Here is a 19,801-nt window from a genome sequence, read left to right as displayed (position 1 = left end):
GTTGTTGATTTGATAGTGTGAGGGGACATTGTTCATAGCTAAGGTTGCAGTCAGTTTGTGATCCCAGGTCCCTTGTTACTTAGGGTTTTGTTGTTGATTTGATAGTGTGAGGGGACATTGTTCATAGCTAAGGTTGCAGTCACCTTGTGATCCCAGGTCCCTTGTTACTTAGGGTATTGTTGTTGATTTGATAGTGTGAGGGGACATTGTTCGTGCTGAAGAGAATAATGATACATTTCTTTACGTTCAGTTTGAGAAAGTGACTAATTCACCAGTTGTTGGCCTGCATGAGACCCTCCTGGAGTATACTGGCATCATGTCGGGATTCAATGATTACACCCAGCTTGTAGTCATTTGCAAACTTGGTCAGCCACAAACCCTTAGTTTTGACCTGAAATTCTGAGAAGTATATACCAAACAGTAGTGGGCCCAGCACTGACCCCTGTGGCACCCCGCTGGTAGCAGGTCTGCTGGTTGAGGTGGAGTCACCCACTTTGATAGTGTGTGTGTCTGGTTTGTTAGCTAGTTGGCAATCAATCATATAACAAAGGGATTTGCATTCAGTTTTCTATGTTTATCAGTAATGCCTGAATATGGAATTGGGTCAAAGGCCTTTGCCAGGTTGAGGTATCCTGTGTGCACAGACATGCCCTTATCAATGGCCTTTTCCACATTTTCAAAGGAATTCAACAGATTTAACAGGCAGGATCTGCCCTTCACGAAGCCGAATTGGGTAGGATCCAGGGTTTGGCGGTCACCTGTGTCTTTATTTATGAGGTCCATAACAATACATTCCATGGCTTTACAGATGAGACTGTTCAGACTTATGGGTTTGTTGCTCGGCCACCTTTGTGGAGGGGAATAAATGTTGCCGATGTTCATCGTGTTTCACTGTTGCAGTCATTACTCTTGGGTTATCCTGCTGGCAGGCTACCCTCAGTTGGCCAGAATTCCAAAGTCTAGGTCCGGTGTTGGTTGCTGTCGCCTCTTCCCTGATGTCAGTGCACCAGGGTATAAAAGATGCAGCTGACGCCATTTTCTTCAGTCTTTCTTGCCGCGTGGTGCCCGAAGCAAAAGCAGTTCGCAAGTGCCAGTCGGCCGACTCCTGAGATTTTCAAATCCGAATTTCGGAACTAAAGTCTTCATTAAAGTTAAGTACCCCGTTGAGGAAACATTTTTCTTGCTCCAGACCGATGTCAGAAAAAGTTAACAATTGTATTTCTTGTGGGAAGCAAATACCTCATAAGGATTTTCACTCTTACTGTATTCCTTGCATAGGCCCTGATCACAACGTTGCTAGCTGTCGGTTTTGTGCTAGATTTAACCAACGCACTATTAAGCGTCGATTCGATTTTGCATTTCATTACTTTGGCTGAAGATTTAATTATATAATGCCGTTGGAATAGCCGGCAACCAGAGTTTACAAAAAACTCAAGGACAAGGAAAAGGAGAGGCATCTGAGGTCCAAAACCGACGACGAGGCCTCTGCTAGGCCAGTCGCCGCTTCTCAGTGAGGCACTTTCGCAGCCCCTGGCGCCCGCTACCTCAGAGCCACAGGCAGCTTCTGACTCCCACGTGGAGCTGACTGGGCCTCTGGATACTCAAGGTATTGGACACTCGGAAATCATTCCCTCAGAAGGGTCCGGAGCCGCTGAGCAGGCATCGGCTTCTGAGTGTGTCTTCAGACCTACACAACTATATATTAAGCCATCTTCAGCTTCAAAGACAAAGACTAAAGCAGCTCTAAAGACAAAGAAACAAGTACAGCATTCTCCTACTCAGACTTCCATGCCTAAAAAACAGATGCTCAAAATGGCCGAAGACCTAATTATTTTGATCAGGGGCTCTCATCCCCCTGCTGGTAAGAGGCCTAGGCAAGAGACAGAGTATGATTCTTCTGATCAGGTTTCTATTTCCTCTGATTCCTCTTCTGAACAGGATTATTCCATGCTTCCCTATGAGGATTCTGATGCTGAAGAATCCATTCCTTCAGCCTCTCCTCCTGAGGATTATTCTTTTGGGGAAACCCTGCATACCATGAGGGAGCATTTCCACTGGGAGATCCAAGATTATTCTGAATCTAAGAAAAGGCTCAGAGACTTTCTGCTACTTCCTCAGCACAAACCCCTTGCTATTCCACCTGTTCTAGACATTGTAGATGATGTATTTTCAGAGTCCGGCCTGTCCCCTGACTCTTTACCCCCTGCACCTGCTAAGCCAGACAGATACTACAGGGACCCAGATTCTCATAAATTCCTATATAAAAACCCTGCTGCTGACCCAGAAACTATATCTCAGGGTCCCAAAGGGGTTAAGGCTTCCACTGAAAAAAACCCTGTCCCCTCTGATAGGGATTCTAGACAGATGGGGGAAAAAAGTTTACACTTCTGCTACCTTGGCTGTAAGGGCTTTAAATAGTCAGTTTCATATGCTTAAATATCAGCAATATTTAATGTCACTGCTTAAACAGAAATTGTTGACAGATAATGTTCAGAGAACAAGGAATTGCAGGATTTATTGCATGCAGCTGAACAAGTGGGAAAGCATACTTTGCAATGTGGTTATGATTCACTGGAGGCCTCTTGCAGGGCCGCTGTTACAGGTTCTGTTATTAGACGGCATGCTTGGTTAAAGGAACAGAATCTGCCTGAGCATGTTAAAGCAAAATTATTAGATGCACCATTACAGCATGATACTTTGTTTGGTATTAAAGCAGAAGAGGTGTTGAAAAAAATGGAGGATAAAGCTAAATCCATGCAGACAGTCAAGGATTTCTTACAGGTACAACCACCCAGGTTTAGCAGGAACTGGCCTTCTAAAAATTGGTCCTTTCCAGTGTCAGACCACAGAGAGGCAGATACAGGCATCCCAGAGGCAGATCTCAGCCCCAAGGCTCATACAGGCCTAAACAATGGGGTGCTCTTACCTCCAAAAGTGGAGAAGACAAAGCACAACCTTACAGGAAACAGTCTCAATGACTTTCCTCTGCCACATCCAAGCACTTTTCTTTTGGCAGCCCCCTTAGGGGGAAAACTAGCACTATTTTCATCAAATTGGCAAATGGTTACCCAAGACAAATGGGTCCTGAACATAGTGTCCCAAGGCTACAGGTTCCATTTTCACACTCTACCAAGGTCAAAAGGTATGCCAGACCTGCCACACAATCAATGGGCAGAGGCACAAAAACAAATTACAGCCCTCATGGATATGAGGGCCATTCAGCAAGTACCACAACAAGAGCAGGGGCAAATATTTTACTCCAGACTTTTCCTAGTACCCAGAAAGGACAAAACATGGAGACCAATACTGGACCTGTCTATACTAAATACGTTTCTGGAAGTTCCAAAATTCAAGATGTTGACTCTACAGCAGCTACTGCCCATGCTGGGCAAGAAGGCTTGGCTCGTAACTTTGGACCTAAAAGAGACATGCCTGCATGTCCCAATCAGACAATCTTGCAGAAGATACCTCAGATTCATAGCTGGCTCAATGCATTACCAATTCTCTGCACTGCCTTTTGGCTTATCTACTGCGCCCAGGGTCTTCACAAAATGCCTGGCACCAGTAATTGCATTTTGCAGACAAAGAAGAATTCAAATATATCCCTACTTGGACGACTGCCTAATTCAAGCAGAGAACAAAGACATTCTTCTAAAGCATCTGGCGTTTGTAAAAAGATTACTAATTGGCCTAGGGTACACAGTAAACGAAAATAAATCAAAACTAGTGCCCTCTCAAGAGATAATATTCCTGGGTGCAAGCTTAAATACAACTGCCGAGATGGCTTATCTCATGCCAGACAAACAAAAGCAACTAACTTCTTACGTCAATAAATTGGCAACAAAGACCCACTTATCTGCAAGGAAAATCCTGCAGGCCTTGGGTTTCATGGCATCCTGCATTCTACTAATTCCATATGCCAGTTTGCATATGAGGAAACTACAATGGTATCTAAAAAGTGTTTGGACTCAGCATTTCCACAGCCTGGAGACAGTAATTGCACTCATTCCCTGCCTGCAACAAGAGTTTCGATGGTGGGCAGAAGCCTGTCACCACAACAAGGGTCTGCCATTCAGTTTACCCACAGCCAGACAGACACTGACAATGGATGCATCAGATTATGCCTGGGGGGCCCATATGGCAGGAAAATGTATTCAGGGCACATGGCCTGCAAACCAGTTGCATCTTCACATCAATCAAAAAGAGATGCTAGCTGTTCAAAATGCCCTGACAGCTTTCAAGGACCTGCTTCATCCAGGACAGCTACTGATAAAGACAGACAATACTACAGTCATGTGGTACATAAACAAGCAGGGAGGTACACATTCCTACCCCCTCTGCAGACAAGCAATGACCTTATGGGACACAGCATTGGCTTTTCAAGTTCACCTGCAAGTGCAATTCCTGCCAGGAAAAACAAATACTCTGGCAGACGAACTAAGCAGAAACCTCATGGATCCCCACAAATGGAAACTGGATCCACAAGTCTTCAGCATGATAACAAGGAAATGGGGATGCCCAGACATAGATCTATTTGCCTCCCCTCACAACTGCCAAGTGCAGAGATTTTGCACAAGGATTTATCACAAGCAAGCATGGAAAGTGGACGCCCTATCCTTCAGCTGGAAAAATCTAACAGTATATGCCTTTCCTCCACTTCCTCTCCTTCCCAGGGTACTCCTAAAGGTCAGACAAGAGAAGTCAAAAATGATACTGATTGCACCAGACTGGCCACGCCAGCACTGGTACCCAATCCTAAAGAGCTTGTCCCAGGGTCCAGCATGGATATTGCCTCAAACTTCTCACTTGCTGACCCAACAAAACAATCAGATCCTGCACAGCCAACTCAGGACCTTAAATCTGGCAGCATGGCGGATAATGTAGCCATTCAGAACACTCCTCTTTCAAAAGCTGGAGGCCAGGAGGCCCAGTACCAGAAAATCTTATGCAGAAAAATGGAAGAGATTCTGTGCTTGGAACCAGGAACAAGGCATTGACATGTGTGTACCAAATATCCCTCAGATTTTACAATACTTAAATGAGATGCTAAACAAAGGCCTTTCTTTCTCATCAATTAAGATTCATGCCTCTGCCATTTCAGCCCATTACAATATGGAACCACCTATCTTTTCTCATCCTTTAATAAGGCAGTACCTCAGAGGGGCCAAAAACATTAAGCCTCCAAGGAGAGCACCAATTCCGGCCTGGGACCTCAATTATGTTTTGGAAAAACTCACACTGCCTCCTTTCGAGCCAGCATCAACAGCAGATATAAAATTCTTATCCTGGAAAACAGCTCTGCTCCTAGAAATAACCTCTGCAAGACAAGTCTCGGAGTTACAAGCACTTATGGCTGTGGAACCTTTTATTATTTTTCATCCGAACAGGATTTCTCTGAGGACAAACCCTACATTCATGCCTAAGGTGGTGTCCAGTGTGGACCTCAACCAAACCATTCACTTGCCTACCTTTTATCCAAATCCACAGAACAAGGGTGAGAAAATTCTGCATTCTTTGGCCATACACAGGCAGTTACACTTCTATTTGGAGAGAACTAAAGCTTTCAGAAAGACTGAGCAACTTTTAGTGTCATATGCTGCAGGATCACAACGAAAGGCTATCACAAAACAAACTATTTCTAAATGGATAGGCCATTGCATCCATTTCTGTTATTTTCAACATGGCAAATCAGTGCCTAAGGGCATTAGGTCTCAATCCACCAGAGCAGCAGCCACTTCAGCAGCCTTCCTCAGAGGAGTACCAACCAAAGGTATCTTAGAGGCTGCAACTTGAAGTTCAGTGCACACTTTCACAAAGCACTACCACTTACCTCTTTACTCTAAGTCCAGAGCAGGCTTTGCCACTGCAGTTCTGCAGGGCCTCATAGCCTCTCCTAATCCTACTTAGCCCAGCCACACATCCTCAGCTTTGGGATTCAACCCAAGAGTAATGACTGCAACAGTGAAACACGATGAACATAGTACAGTTGTGTACCTACCATAAATGTAGATGTTCAAGTGTATTCACTGTTGCAGTCCAGGTTACCCACCCACCATCCCCCTTTTTTTTGCTGGGACTTATCTGCATTTCTCTATCCTATACAACCTATTTGGTGTATTTACTTGTAGATGAAGGAAATTTTATTTTTGTGCATGCATTTTTATTGGCATATTTTTCAGCCTACCAATTTGGGGGTACCTGACATCTGGGGCAAGAAAAACTGAAGAAAATGGTGTCGGCTGCATCTTTTATACCCCTGGCACACTGACATCAGGGAAGAGGCGACAGCAACTGATGCCGGACCTAGACTTTGGAATTCTGGCTGACTGTGGGTAGCCTGCCAGCAGGATAACCCAAGAGTAATGACTGCAACAATGAATACACTCGAACATCTACATTTATGGTAGGTACACAACTGTACTTTCTTCATTGTACAGGAACAAAGCCTCTGGTTAGGCTATGATTGAAAAGGGTAGTTACTGGTGATGCTAGTTCATTTTTAGCCTGTTTAGAAGACAGCCTGGGATGTTGTCTGGTCCCATAGAGGCTATGTTTTTTGCCTTGGACAAGGCTTTGAGGACCTGCTCTTCAGATATGTAGGGTGGGGTGGGAGTTTGTGGGAAGGTTTATTGTAAGTTAGGAGGTGATAATGGAGTGAACATTTCACCAAACCTATGCACTAGCAGGTTTGGTATCTCTGTGAGGTCAGTGTGTGTAATACCATTGGCCACTAGTTCTACTCATGATTGGGTCCTACCCTTTAGGTTACATAAATAGCTGTAAAAGGCCTTATGGTTATCCTTGGCTGTACTTGCTAAGTTTCTCTTGAAAGAGCCCTTGGAGGATTTTATAAGTTGTCTTATTTGCCTGTTGAGGCTGACGAGGCTTCTTTTCCATTGTTAAGGCCTTGCCTTTGTTTTCTTGGAAAGCAACTTTAGGCATTTATTGTAATGTTTGTTGATGATGGATGTCCACCATGGCAGCTTGTTTTTATTTAGGCTCTGGCTTTTATTCTTTCTGGTATGGCTGAATTCAGACACTTATGCAAGTGATTGCACAGGGTTTCAGTGTAAGCTTTGGGGTAGTTACCACTTTCAGCTTGGGGTGGGGCTTGGCATGTATTTTGCCTAGGAGGTATAGTTTGCCTTGGTGATGTTTTTTAGTCTGATTTCACCCCCTTTGTGAGTTCTGGTGTTAGTGCCAGCTCAAAGGTGACTGATTGGTGGTTAGTTTAAACTAATGAGGGTTCAACAGTTGCAGCAGTGCATCTGTTTGACATGTTAGTGAAGACCAGATCCAGAATTTTTGTTCCCCTTGTTGAGGTATGGAAAATTTGTTCCAGAGTATTTGAATTAACAAAGTCAAGGAACTTTTTCCCTAGAGAGTTTGGGTTAGTATAGGTTCCCAGTTGATGGTGGGATAATTGAAATCCCCCATAACCAGTGTGTTTGGTAAAATTTGGATTGTCTTCAGTTTGGTTAAGAAGGCTTCATGGGTATCATGACCCATGGAGGGGGCTCTATAACTGGCTAAGACTTGAATGGGGGTCTTACTGTCTGTAACTTGGACCTGGAGTAACTCCATGGAGTTGTCCAATCTAACTAGACAGGAGGTGGATTTATCTATAATATAGATTGAAACACTGCCTCCTTTGTTTTTCACACATTCATTTTGCGGTCTAAAGGTGTGGAAAGAATTGTAGCTTTGCAAGGCTGGGGTATTCTCTAAGGCCTTGAACCAGATTTATGTAACTGCACAGAGATCTACATCTTCTAGTGATAGAAGTGCTTCCAGGGGAATGCAATTTTTGGTTTAAGCTCTTAGCATTTAACAGCATGACCCTTATTTTGTTCTCATTGATTAATTTCACATCGGTAATGTTGTTTTTGAGACCTTGCTTAAAACAGGCACTATGAGGGAGGCAAGAGCCTTTTCAAGCAGCCAAAAACCTAGCCATGTACAAACTATCTCTGGCAAAACAGTGAGGTTTGTTGGCCATGGCTTCCCAGGCTGACAGGAACTGGATCCCCTTTGAAAGACACCAAAAATTCAGCCAATTATTGAAATCAATAAATTTTGTTTATACTGTGGCATCTTTCTAGGTGAGGGTAATATGCTGCTCAAGGCTAGGGACATACCTGCCTGGGACACATACTCAGAGAACTCAAGCATGTCTCTTTCCATATAGTCCAGTGAGGTAAGTCTCAGGTCATTCACACCAAGATGAACTATGACTAAGTCATAATGGTAATTGTTGCTGACAGACCTGAGTGCATGCATGATCTCATGAATCCTGGCACCGGGCAGGCAGCTGACAGTGACTTTCTCCTTGTCCAACCTGGTGGGTGGGACATCCGTGTCTCATTACTGAGGCTCCAATGACAAGAAAATTTGTTTTTTGAGTGTTACGCCTTACTGGCTTGGTGGGTGAGACATTGCTGTTGCCATGTGGCATGGGTGCTTTGGGGACTGTGTTAGTTGTAGCAGTCTTGTGTTTTGGAGGTCTGTAATGTTTCAATACATTTTTATGAATGAACCTCAGCATATGTGGATTTACGTGTTTGATGCATACTATGTGTATGAGTAGTGGTACTATGAGCATACGTAGTGGTAGGGAGTTGACATCATCTTTGTGTTACTGTTGTGAGTAAGAGAGAGAGAAAGCATGGATCCTGGATTATTGTTGTAAATACATCTCTTGCACTCTGTACTAGAGTGTATTATTAGTAGAGGGTTGTCTGTGTACATGAGGCAATTATTACACTGCCTCAAGAAACCCTAGTCAACAAGGCTGGTGGAAAAACAAGGGTAGTTCAACAGTCCATAATGCTAGGTTGATGACTGTTGTCAATAGGGGTGGCTAATCAGAATTGATCATGGAGGAGCTTAGTGGATGAATATTCCTGCCTGGGTTTTAGGGGAAATTTGTTGAACTGTCTGGCTTTGGCGTACAACTGTGCACTGTTTGATGTGCAAACAAGCAGAAACCTGCTCAAATGCAGGGCCTAAATACCAGAAGCCAAAGATTTGAAAAAAAAACTTTTAAAAGATTCAAAAGGACCAATGAGGATGCTTATTCCAAGCCCTAGATTAGCCTCCCTTTACCAGACAGGTCCCAATCAGCTAAATTCATGAGGATGCTTATTCCAAGCCATAGATTAGCCTCATTTTACCAGACAGGTCCCAATCAGCACAATTCTCTCACAAAGGTGCAAATAGGTCCCTTCCAGTCCAAGCTGGCCTAGAAAAGGTGCTGAGAACAAACAAACCACTACAAACAATTCCAGAAATAGCACACCTATATCAGGACTATGCTACAGCTACTAGCTACCCTAGTTTCAGCAGGAAGACACTAGAGAAGGTTTAAAACAGCAGAACAATAGCAGTGAGACACTAAAAACATTTAAAATAGCAACAAGGCTATAAAGAATGTTTTAAACAGTTAATAGATCAGTTAGTTATACACTGCTGGTGGAAAAAACAGAAAAAACAGAACAGATAGCTTAAAACAGTGAAAAATACCAGTAAATACTTAACAGTGAAACTAACAAAAAAGCTTTGTAAATATTGAAAACATGAGAATTACTTGTTGTAGCTAATTATTTGATTTGTTTCCAATATCTTTTCACTTTTGGCTAACTAAGGTGAGTTCTTACATTAAGAAGACTGGGACTGCAATTCTTGTAGAAGCAGAAAGGTGGCCTGGTCTGTCCAAGTTGGAAAACACACAATAGGACTTAAAATTGACAATTACTTGTTGTAGTTAGTTGATACATTTTCACTTTTAGCTAACTAAAGTGCATTTTTACATTAAGAACACTGGAGCTGTAAACTGGGATTTTATGAGTAGGACAATGGAGACAGCTACATTCCCTGATAAAATAATAAGGTTGATTAGGAGGCTAAATGAGGGATCAGTGGTGAAAATTAAAGTGTGCCTGGGGGTCATAACTGATAAGTTTTTTTAGCAGAACAACCAGGCAGGGGTGTCCTCTTTCATCTTTGTTATTTGCATTACAGTTAGAACCACTGGCAATGAAAATAAGGGATTCTGAAATTTAAGGATATAACCAGGTGGTGGTGCTGTGGTAGCGTTGTCGCCTCAGAGTTAGACATTGCCCGTTCGATTCTCAGTTAGAGCGTCTTCTGTGTGACGACATGCGTGAATGGGCATTCCTTGATTGAAGTTTGTGCATTAGGCCCGGCAAGCCAGCACGTAAAACTCCACTGCCAATCATTAACGGACCGGAGTTCCGCTGTGGCGACCCTTAACTGAGAAAAGCCGAAAGACACAAATCAAACCAGTATGGTAATCGATAAAAGTTGGCTTTATTTGTAGTTGATATTATTTTGTACCTGATAAAACTAGAAAAGGACATTTCAGTGTTGTGGGACATTCTGAGACAGTTTTGAGTCTTTTCAGGGTACAAACTTAATAAAGATAAAACAAAAGCAATAGCTGTAAACTATGTACCCACAAATAAACTGGTTCAGCAATACCCATATTTATGGGGACATGATACAATGTAATTCTTAGGAGTATGGATTAAAAAGGATTCTGTTATGGCAGCTAAGGATATGTGAGAAGAGACTAAGCAAAACATAATAAAAAAATGAAAAATTGGAAGCTTTGCTTTATGAATATGGATAGCAAGATTCAAGCAGCCAAAATGCTTTTAGTCCCTTTAGTTTTATACTTGGGTCTGGTATATTTTTATCAAAGAGAGGAGAATATGTGAATAGCAATTAATAAAGAGTTGAAGAATTTTGTCTTAAGAGTCACGTGAGATAAGCTGATCCTTCCAATAGAATAAAGTGGTTTGAGATTACCTGATCTAAAGAGGTGTTTCAGTGCTACTCAGTTAAGGCTCCTGTGTATAGCGCAAGCAGAAAGCTATAATTCAAAGTGAAAAAGGATGATGATGAAACAAGGGTGAAGGTCAAGAAATTAGGAGAGACTAGGATTTTGAATGCAGATCATTAAGGAAAATAACTATACAGAATATTACATTTATAAAGTAGCAGAAAGTATACTTAGAACTAAGCCAACTCAAGAATGGATAAAGGAGATTCTGCCAATAGGGATGACTGGAATTAGGGGTACAGAGAATATGCAAGAGGGGGCTAGAATTTACTGGAAAAAACTTGGAAATGAACCAAGGTATTGGAACAAATAATTAGAGAGTGAAAGGTAACAGAATGGGAAGAGGTCAATAATTTGTTTGGACTGCAGGCAGGAAATTGTCTTCCCTACCAAGGACTGATATTAGAGTATATGCAAAAGGAAAGGAATAGAGAGGTCCTAAGTGAAATACCAGCACTAGTCGAGTTTTTAGTAGACTCTAGAAAAGAGGTTGCTGGTAAAAAAGGGATATTTGGTAGGGCATATAAAATATTGCAAGATAACCATAGGAATCAATCAGCTTTGCATGATAACTATTGGAATCAATCAGCAGAGGTTATAAAGGATTAGGAAGAGAGATTGGATAATAAATTCACAAAGAACAATGGGAAGATATATGTGTATTTCCCAAATATGCAACAAAGTCTACTCGATTTAGAATCTTTGCTTGGAAGTGTTTGCATACGTATCTTTATACCCTAAGCAGACTCCAAATATTTTTTCTCAGGTAAATTACAAATTTTGGAGATTTGATGGGGAAGAAACACATGATTGGGAGCATATTTTTTGGGAGTATAATGAGTTGGCAGACTTTAAAAATTCCCTGCAGACTACTCTGTCAGAAATACTGGGTAAGCAAATTGGTGTAACTAAGGAAATTATTTTTTGAGTTGTGATACAGAACTGGAATTGCCTAGACATAGTAATGCCTTGCTTAGTTTAATTCTGGTGGCTGCCAAAAAAAAGCAGTTATTAGAAAATGCAAATCAAAGTCTAAACTACCCATTCTAGAAGTAGTGAATATAGTAAAAGAGATAAAAGAACTGGAGATGAGATCTTTGGGAAAGGGTAGGAGCAAATTACTGTATATAGAAATAAAAAAGGGAATTGTGGGAACAAACAGACATAATAATGGTTTAGAGGAGGAATGAGGCTTATGAGAAGGGAGGAATTGAGCAATTTATGTAATGTTGGACTAACAACACATGCATAGAAGATTATAAATGATGTATAATGTTTTCAGCTGAAAATATGTCAGTATGGTTTGCTTCCATGTATATAAATGTATGATTACCTATATCATAAGTGATGATTCAGTATAGATGTCTTCTGCTACAAAAAAAAAAAAAAAGACTGGGGCTGATATTGTAGTGTTAGTATGAAAGTAACCTGCTCAGTCCTATCTGGAAAATGCATAGGGAGGCTTAAAGTGAGAATTACTTGTTATAGCTAATTGTGGCATAAGTTGTTTACGTGGACTCGAAGAATTGGGAGGAATTCCAGGGAGCTTAAAGTACAGTTGTTTATTGGCCAGAGGGCATGGGAGTCAGTTCCCAGCTTTTTCTGTCTACTGTAAATTAGGCACATTTTCATGGAGTTGTTCACCAGTTAGTGATGGTTAGCAGTACTCTGCCTAGTAGCAAATCTATAAAGTTAGTACATAGGACTTTAACCCAAAACATAGAAAGGCTTTGCATGGCGCTAACCTTAGGACAGCTGGTTAGAGTGTCAAACATCGCTAAGATCATATCACTATCTAACATCTAGCCTTCACCCTAGACACCGCTCAGGTGACCCCTGCAAAATCAAGACTCTAATCCATACTAGCCCAACTCTAATACAGGTCCTGACAACATGGATTTGCAATTTCCTAATGTCTCTGTGGCCAACATGCTAGAGATGGACATCCTGAGGCAATGTATGTAGCAACTGTCTTATGTACTCAGACAACTTTTTAGTTCTTAAAGAAACAAGCTCAGTATACAAGAGATGCACATACATAATGTCCTTGGAAATTGTACTTACAAACAAGGTTGTCAAGAACATACATTAAATACTTCACATATACCACCCACCCACACATAGATATTCCTATGTTGAGGTACTTAAAAGATACCTCTCCAAACCTCAGAGACCTCCTAAGCCATAAAACCTCAACACCTACCCTCAGCAATCACTAAAGCACACACCAAAAGCAACACCTAACACTACACATAAGCCTACACCCAATGATTCCCCAAGAACAAAGCCCATAGGGCAAGCAAACACTTTACTTTGTACTTTTGTCAGAGGGGATTCTTTTATACACCACACAGATTCCCATCTCCCCAAGCTGGAACAAAAGAAGATAATGGTTAGGTGCCTATCTGGAGCCAGGATCCACAATATCATGCATGCACTCAGGTCACTGCACTGCAGGTACCAATATGATTATATCATAGTCCATGTGGGTGTAAATAACCTGAGATGTGCCTCACTGAACTGTATGAAAAGAGACATTATGGGTCTCTCAGAATCTGTGACACAGACAGGTATGAGCCGTACATTAAGCAGCATTCTACCTTCACCAAGGATGATGCCACAGTATAAACAGAAAGGACTGATTTTAAACATTAGCTTAGTTTTTGGTGTCACTGCAGGGGAATTGAACACTATTAGCATGGAAGGACATGGTTAAAACACCACTTTGCTTTGCTTTGCCAAAGATGATCTGCAGATTTTCTTCATGATCTTTCAGATGTTGAATAAAACTTTAACCATCCCCTTAAAGACATTTTAGGCAATGACAACACTACCAACATAGCAAAATAACGCAAAGCAACCTTAAGGTGTTACTGATCAATGCCAGGAGCCTAAACAAGAAACTCTACACTCTAACATCTCTCCTCACTCTGGAGAATGTAGACATCTGTGCAGTTACCAAGACTTGGCTTAAAGCCACAAAAAGTACTCTAGCAGCGGAAGGCTACAGTGCCTTTCACGCAATTAGACCAGCTGCAGCACAGGCTGAGGCTAAAGATGGAAGTGTCTTGGTCTACTTTAGCAGAAAATACAACTCTAGGTTGGTTAAAAAGGCTGATGCTGTGGAGTTCATCCATATCCAAGTCTTCATAGACAAGGTTCCATACCATTTTCTGACCAGCTACCTGTCACCTTCTCTGACCAGTGAAGCTCACAACTCTTAGCTAGAGCTAATAGAGGCACTCACCATCCAACCAAATGCCCTACTCATGGGAGACATTAACTACTGCTCTACAGACTGGGACATGTACACTGCATCTAACTCACAAGTATGATGTGTCCTGGACTTTATCAACACAAGCACTCTGGACCAGATAGTGCACTCTCCAGGATCAAACCTATTGCACCTAGTAGTCACCAACATGGGAGAGAGCTGAATCCCCCATCCCCCTGTGCTGCATCCCCCCATCCTCCATGATGCAACCCCCCATCCCCCCATGCTGCAGCCTCATTGGCAAAGTTAGACCACGAGTTATTTATAGCACTTTGTGTACTGTATATTTTTCTAGCTAGTTTCACTGTGTGTGAGGTATTAACTGGAAATTGTCCACTTTTATTAAGCATCTGTTGGGTTGTTTGTTTCTGATAACTTGTTGCAGTTAAAAGCTTTCTCTAGAGGCTCCTTTAGCTGTTTAAAACTTTCATGTAAAGGCTCACTGCTGCTTTTCTGCTGTGAGAAACATTTCTGCAGTTTGTTTCCCACTCTCCCTACCTATTGGTATGTTGTTCTTATAGTTGGTGGCTTTGCAGTTGCCCGCCCCTACTGCAAATTTGATCTGGGACCCTCCTCCCATTTTAGTGTCATTACCTTATTCTACCTAATACAGGGAGAACATTTGAGAAGGCCAATCCACTTAGTTTCTGCTACTCCTTTCTTTCTTTCCACTAAAGAAAAAAAAATTTTTCTAAGCTTGTTTCCTGCCTTTCCTGTGGGTAGTCTAGTCTGGATATAGATTTGCTGTGTCCAGGACTATTTGTAAGCTTCTGTGTTGGAGGGAAGCCTTCTAGCTTCATTTTTTTTTCTTAGAACTAGCCAGTTTTTTGTTTCAGCACTCAAGTCTGTTTCTTTGAGCTCAGCACTTGTTCAGAACTTATTGTAAGCACTAAATAAGCTACAAATTACTACAGCACTCAACTTTCCTCACTGTCTAGAGGAAAACAATTTCTAGTACTTAACAAATAAGCACCTATCCAGGCATGTCTAAGGGTCAGCTCCCGGTGTTTTCTCCTGTCTACCTGATGAATCTGGGCATCTTGGGGCAATGCAGTAATTGCCTGATGTACACAGACAACCCTCTCCTCCTACCACCCAACACTATAACCTGTGAGAGATGCACTTATATAGCCAAACTGGAAGCAAGGCTCTCTTCACCTAAGACTGGACTAGACAGTCAACAGGAGTAGGTAAACACTTGCACCACACCACACTCAGCACATAGTCCCTCAAAACCTATACCACCAAAACACACACATAGAAACACAAAACACACACCTACATTCACGGAGTCTCTCAGTAAAAACCTGCCCAAGCAACAGGGACCTCCAAAGAAGAAACACAAGCAACCTCCACCCCCCAACACAACCCAAATGACACATAGCCCACAAACTCAGTGTGCCACTCAACCACAGCCCATAAGACATAACAACGTACCCAACACTCTAGTCATAGGTGACTCTATAGTCAGGCACACTGATGTTCCACTCACCAGGCTAAACAAGGAGAAAGTTACTGTCAGCTCCCTGTCGGGCGCCAGGATCTGCCACATAATGCATGCACTCAGGTCACTCCATAACAAGTACAAATATGACTCTGTCATTGTCCATGTTGGTGTGAATGACCTGAGACGTACCTCCTTGGACTACATGAAAAGGGACATGGAGGAGCTGTCCGATCTTGTAGCCCAGGTAGGTATGACCCTAGCCCTGAGAAGCATCCTGCCATCACCCAGAATGATACCACAGTACAAGGACAAAATGATTGACTTCAACAATTGGCTACGCTTCTGGTGTCATTCTAAGGGGATCCAGTATCTGTCTGCCTGCGATTACATGATCGACAAACCACGATGCTTTGCCAGAGATGGCCTGCACCTGTTGCCCCTGGGATTCCGGATACTGGCTAAGGCTCTAGCCACCCCTACAGTGCCTTTTTTAGGCAAGGTTCAAATGACAAATTCACCACCCTAACAGGTACAGGCAAGAAGAATCTGAGGGTATTGCTACTCAATGCTAGAAGTCTAAAGCTCAAAATGCACTCACTCGAGGCACTCCTTAAAAGGGAGAACATCGACATCTGTGCAGTGACAGAGACCTGGTTCAAGACTCCAGAGAGTACCCCAGCATTACCAGGCTATAATTCATACCACATCTTTCGGCCACGTAACCTGGACCGAAACACTAAAGGTGGAGGCGTGTCCATATTCATTAAGGATATCCACACCTCCAGGTTAGTTGTTCAGCATATTGCATTCGAGATTATCCAAGTGCAACTAACTCTGGGCAAGACCGCAATCCAAATTGTAGCTTGCTACAGATCCTCCGCCATGCCCCAGGATTCCTACTCCTCATTTTTTGATACATTGGAAAATATTAGGGTACAACCTAACACCCTAATAATGGGCGATTTCAACTTCCCTACCATTAACTGGGAAAACTACTCATGTACCAATTCTTGTGCTCAACGTTTTCTGGAATTCATAAATTCCAATTCAATTCTATGGATCAATTTATCCACACCCCCACCAAAGGCAGCAATATCCTAGACCTGGTTATTACCAACATGGGCAATCGGTGCTCCACACTAGAGGTCACTTCCTCGTTGGTCAGATCTGACCACAAGCTAATCACCCTAGACATCCACATCCCTCCCCCTACCCCCCCAACCCAATTAGGGAAACCACAGTAAAAAATCTAGATCTCGCCAAAGCTTTTGACACCATTCCCCACTCTGGAATTATAGATAAACTCACTAAACTAGGTATAAATCCCTATGTCACAAGATGGGTTGCCAACTGGCTCACTGACAGAACCCACACTGTGAAAGTAGCAGACTCCAAATCCAACTTCAGACCAGTGACAAGTGGAGTACCACAGGGTTCAGTCCTGGATCCTCTCCTGTTTGGTATCTACTTCTCTGAAGTACAGGCCAACACAGAAGGTCTTTGGCTAATGAAGTTCGCAGATGACTGCAAACTAGGATCCATAATCAAAAGTCTAAAAGATGTGGACATCCTACAAAAGGGTCTCGCTGAGACAAATGCCTGGTGTCAAAGCTATGGCCCCAAGCTCAATGCCAAAAAGTGCATTGTCATCCTTTTTGGAAAAAGCTCTGTACCCATGAACTACCACATAGGCGGTAGTCTACTTAACACTGAAAGTGTGATAAGAGACCTTGGGACACAGTTGGACAGTAGTCTCTCCTTTGATAATCACATCGTCACAGTAGTCAGGAAATCCTTCTACGTGACACACCTCACCACAAAAGGTTTCTCATCCAGGAAAAAAGAGGTCATTGTTCCCCTCTACTCGTCACTCATTAGACCCATTATAGAGTACAATGCCCCTTTTGGTATGTACCTCACAAGACATCTACAACAACTGGGAAGTCCACAGAAATACCTCACAAAGAGGATTACCGGCCTCAAACAGATGCCCTACGCAGACCATCTCAAAAAACTGCAGCTTTACTCTGTCGCATATCACCTACTCAGAGGCGATCTCTGCCTAACACACAAAGCTACATCAAACCCAGAGCTTTTAGACATGCTTCACTTAAAGAAATCTTAATTCCTATGAGCTACATGCTCTAGAGACCTAAACTTGTCACCACAATAAACAGAACATGCTGGAGGGATAGATCCCTGTCCCAGAGACTTCCCATACTCTGGAACAAACTACCTATCTATATCAAACAAAGCTCCTCATTAGCACTCTTCAAGAAAAATCTTGATGATTGGATGGGAGATAGGAAATTCACCCCGGGGATCACTTCTGTGGCTCTGTTTGACAGTGGCACAGGAAAATAATTTTTCTTGGGTGGCGAAAGCCAGGGTACCCTTGGCTAGGCTTATATAGGCCCTAGGGCCAATAGCCTAGTACCTACCTATGAACCTATGAACAAAGCTGTCTCCCTCAAAATAAAAATCAACCTGGAAAACCAAACTAAACCTGTAACTGTTAGAAACTATACTAAAGCAAACTGCATCCTATTAAGAGACAGTTTGTCAAAATTCTCGGCTCCTCCACACCCCTAAAACAGAGCTACCTATGTAAAATTATTTACAGAAACCCTATGTAAGCATGTAAATGGCTGCATTGAGGCTGCTGTACCTACCCAAAGTAAGCTCATATCTAACACCAAAAACAAACCCCACTAGTGGAATGTTTACCATAAGAGCTTGTATAACAAAAGAAAAAAAGTCATAGCGGAAATCAGAAAGAGCAGCTGTTATAGAGACAAGAGTTCTCTGATTCAACTAAACAAGAAGCTAAGAGGTCTAATAAAGTCCAACAAGGCCATTTATATAAGGATAACCTCTCTGGCTAAGGAAAATCGCAAAACCATCTTCAGCTATGTCAGGAACCTTCAAGGTAATACTGATCAGAGTGCAGAATTGCTGGTTATACCACAGCCTTCACTGACCAGGGTGAAAAAGCAAATCTCCTGGCTGATACATTTAGCTCTAACTTCACCCCCACTCCCCCTGTGAAGTTCCTTTTAACATATACAAATAAATCCCTTCTAACGACCCAATAAAACCTTCTCTCCAAAACCTCATTCAACCATACACCACAGCTCTATCTCTTCGTTCTAGTAACTAACACCTTCTAGATACCACCAAGGCCAACAATTCAGCTGAGAAATCTCTTTTCTCTAACTATATTCCTAAACTTTGGAATAAACTGCCAACCCCAATAACTTCTAACAGCTCTAGCTCACAATTCAAAAAGCTCCTCAAATCACACCTAGTGGACACCTGGCTTTGGTCTTGTTACTCCCCTGGTTAGGCCCTCCTGATTTCCCAAGCAATCTACTATCCCTTCTATTTTTTATAACAGCAAGTAGTAACTTAATCTGTTAAGATTATAACCCTCTTTATCATTTCTATTGCATTTGTAGCAACTACATTTTATGCGTATAACCCTCTCAATCATTTCAAATGCAGTTATAGCATTATGATCTATAATGGGACTTTTTTTCCATGAAATGAAATGTGTGTCCTCAACTTTTTGTATTATCTTGTCATAAAAATGGTATCCTGTATGTTTGTAAACTGCTCAAATGTATGCTCAGAGGTGACCTTTGCCTAACATACAAGGCCATGTCAAACCCAGATTTGATGAATATGCTTCACCTCAAAAAATCTAGATCCGTCAGAGCCACATGGGCGGGAGACTTAAACCTCGACACGGCTATTAATAGGAAGTGCTGGAGGGATAGATTCATCACCCAAAGACTCCCTATGCTGTGGAATAAAATCCCGGTATATGTGAGGCAGAGCACCTCGCTGGCCTTGTTCAAGAGAAATCTTGACCAATGGATGGGAGATCGCAGATATACCCCAGGGATTACCTCAGTGTCACTGCTCAACAGAGGCACAGCAAAATAATGGGTATAGTTCCCCATACTAAAGGGGTAAGTAAGCCTACAAAACTATAGGCTAGGCTTGTAAATGCCCTCGGGCAGATAGCCTAGTATGAACCTATGAACCTATGAACCTATGTAACTAGTACTCTCTGTATGCTGGTATATGTTAACAATATCCTTGTAACTGGAACTTTCCTCCCTGGGCCTCTGCTGAGAAAGGACCTGTGTCAAGTCGAACTTTCCCGGTAAAGAAATGTAAAATAAAGAAATATCCCCCCAACTATCAACAG

The sequence above is a fragment of the Protopterus annectens genome, chromosome 6.part0 (genome assembly GCF_019279795.1).
Source record: "Protopterus annectens isolate FY-2018-M chromosome 6.part0, PAN1.0, whole genome shotgun sequence".
In the NCBI taxonomy this organism is placed as follows: Eukaryota; Metazoa; Chordata; order Ceratodontiformes; family Protopteridae; genus Protopterus; species Protopterus annectens.
The sequence above is the reverse complement of the archived record's forward strand: the minus strand, read 5'-3'. Positions refer to the sequence as shown.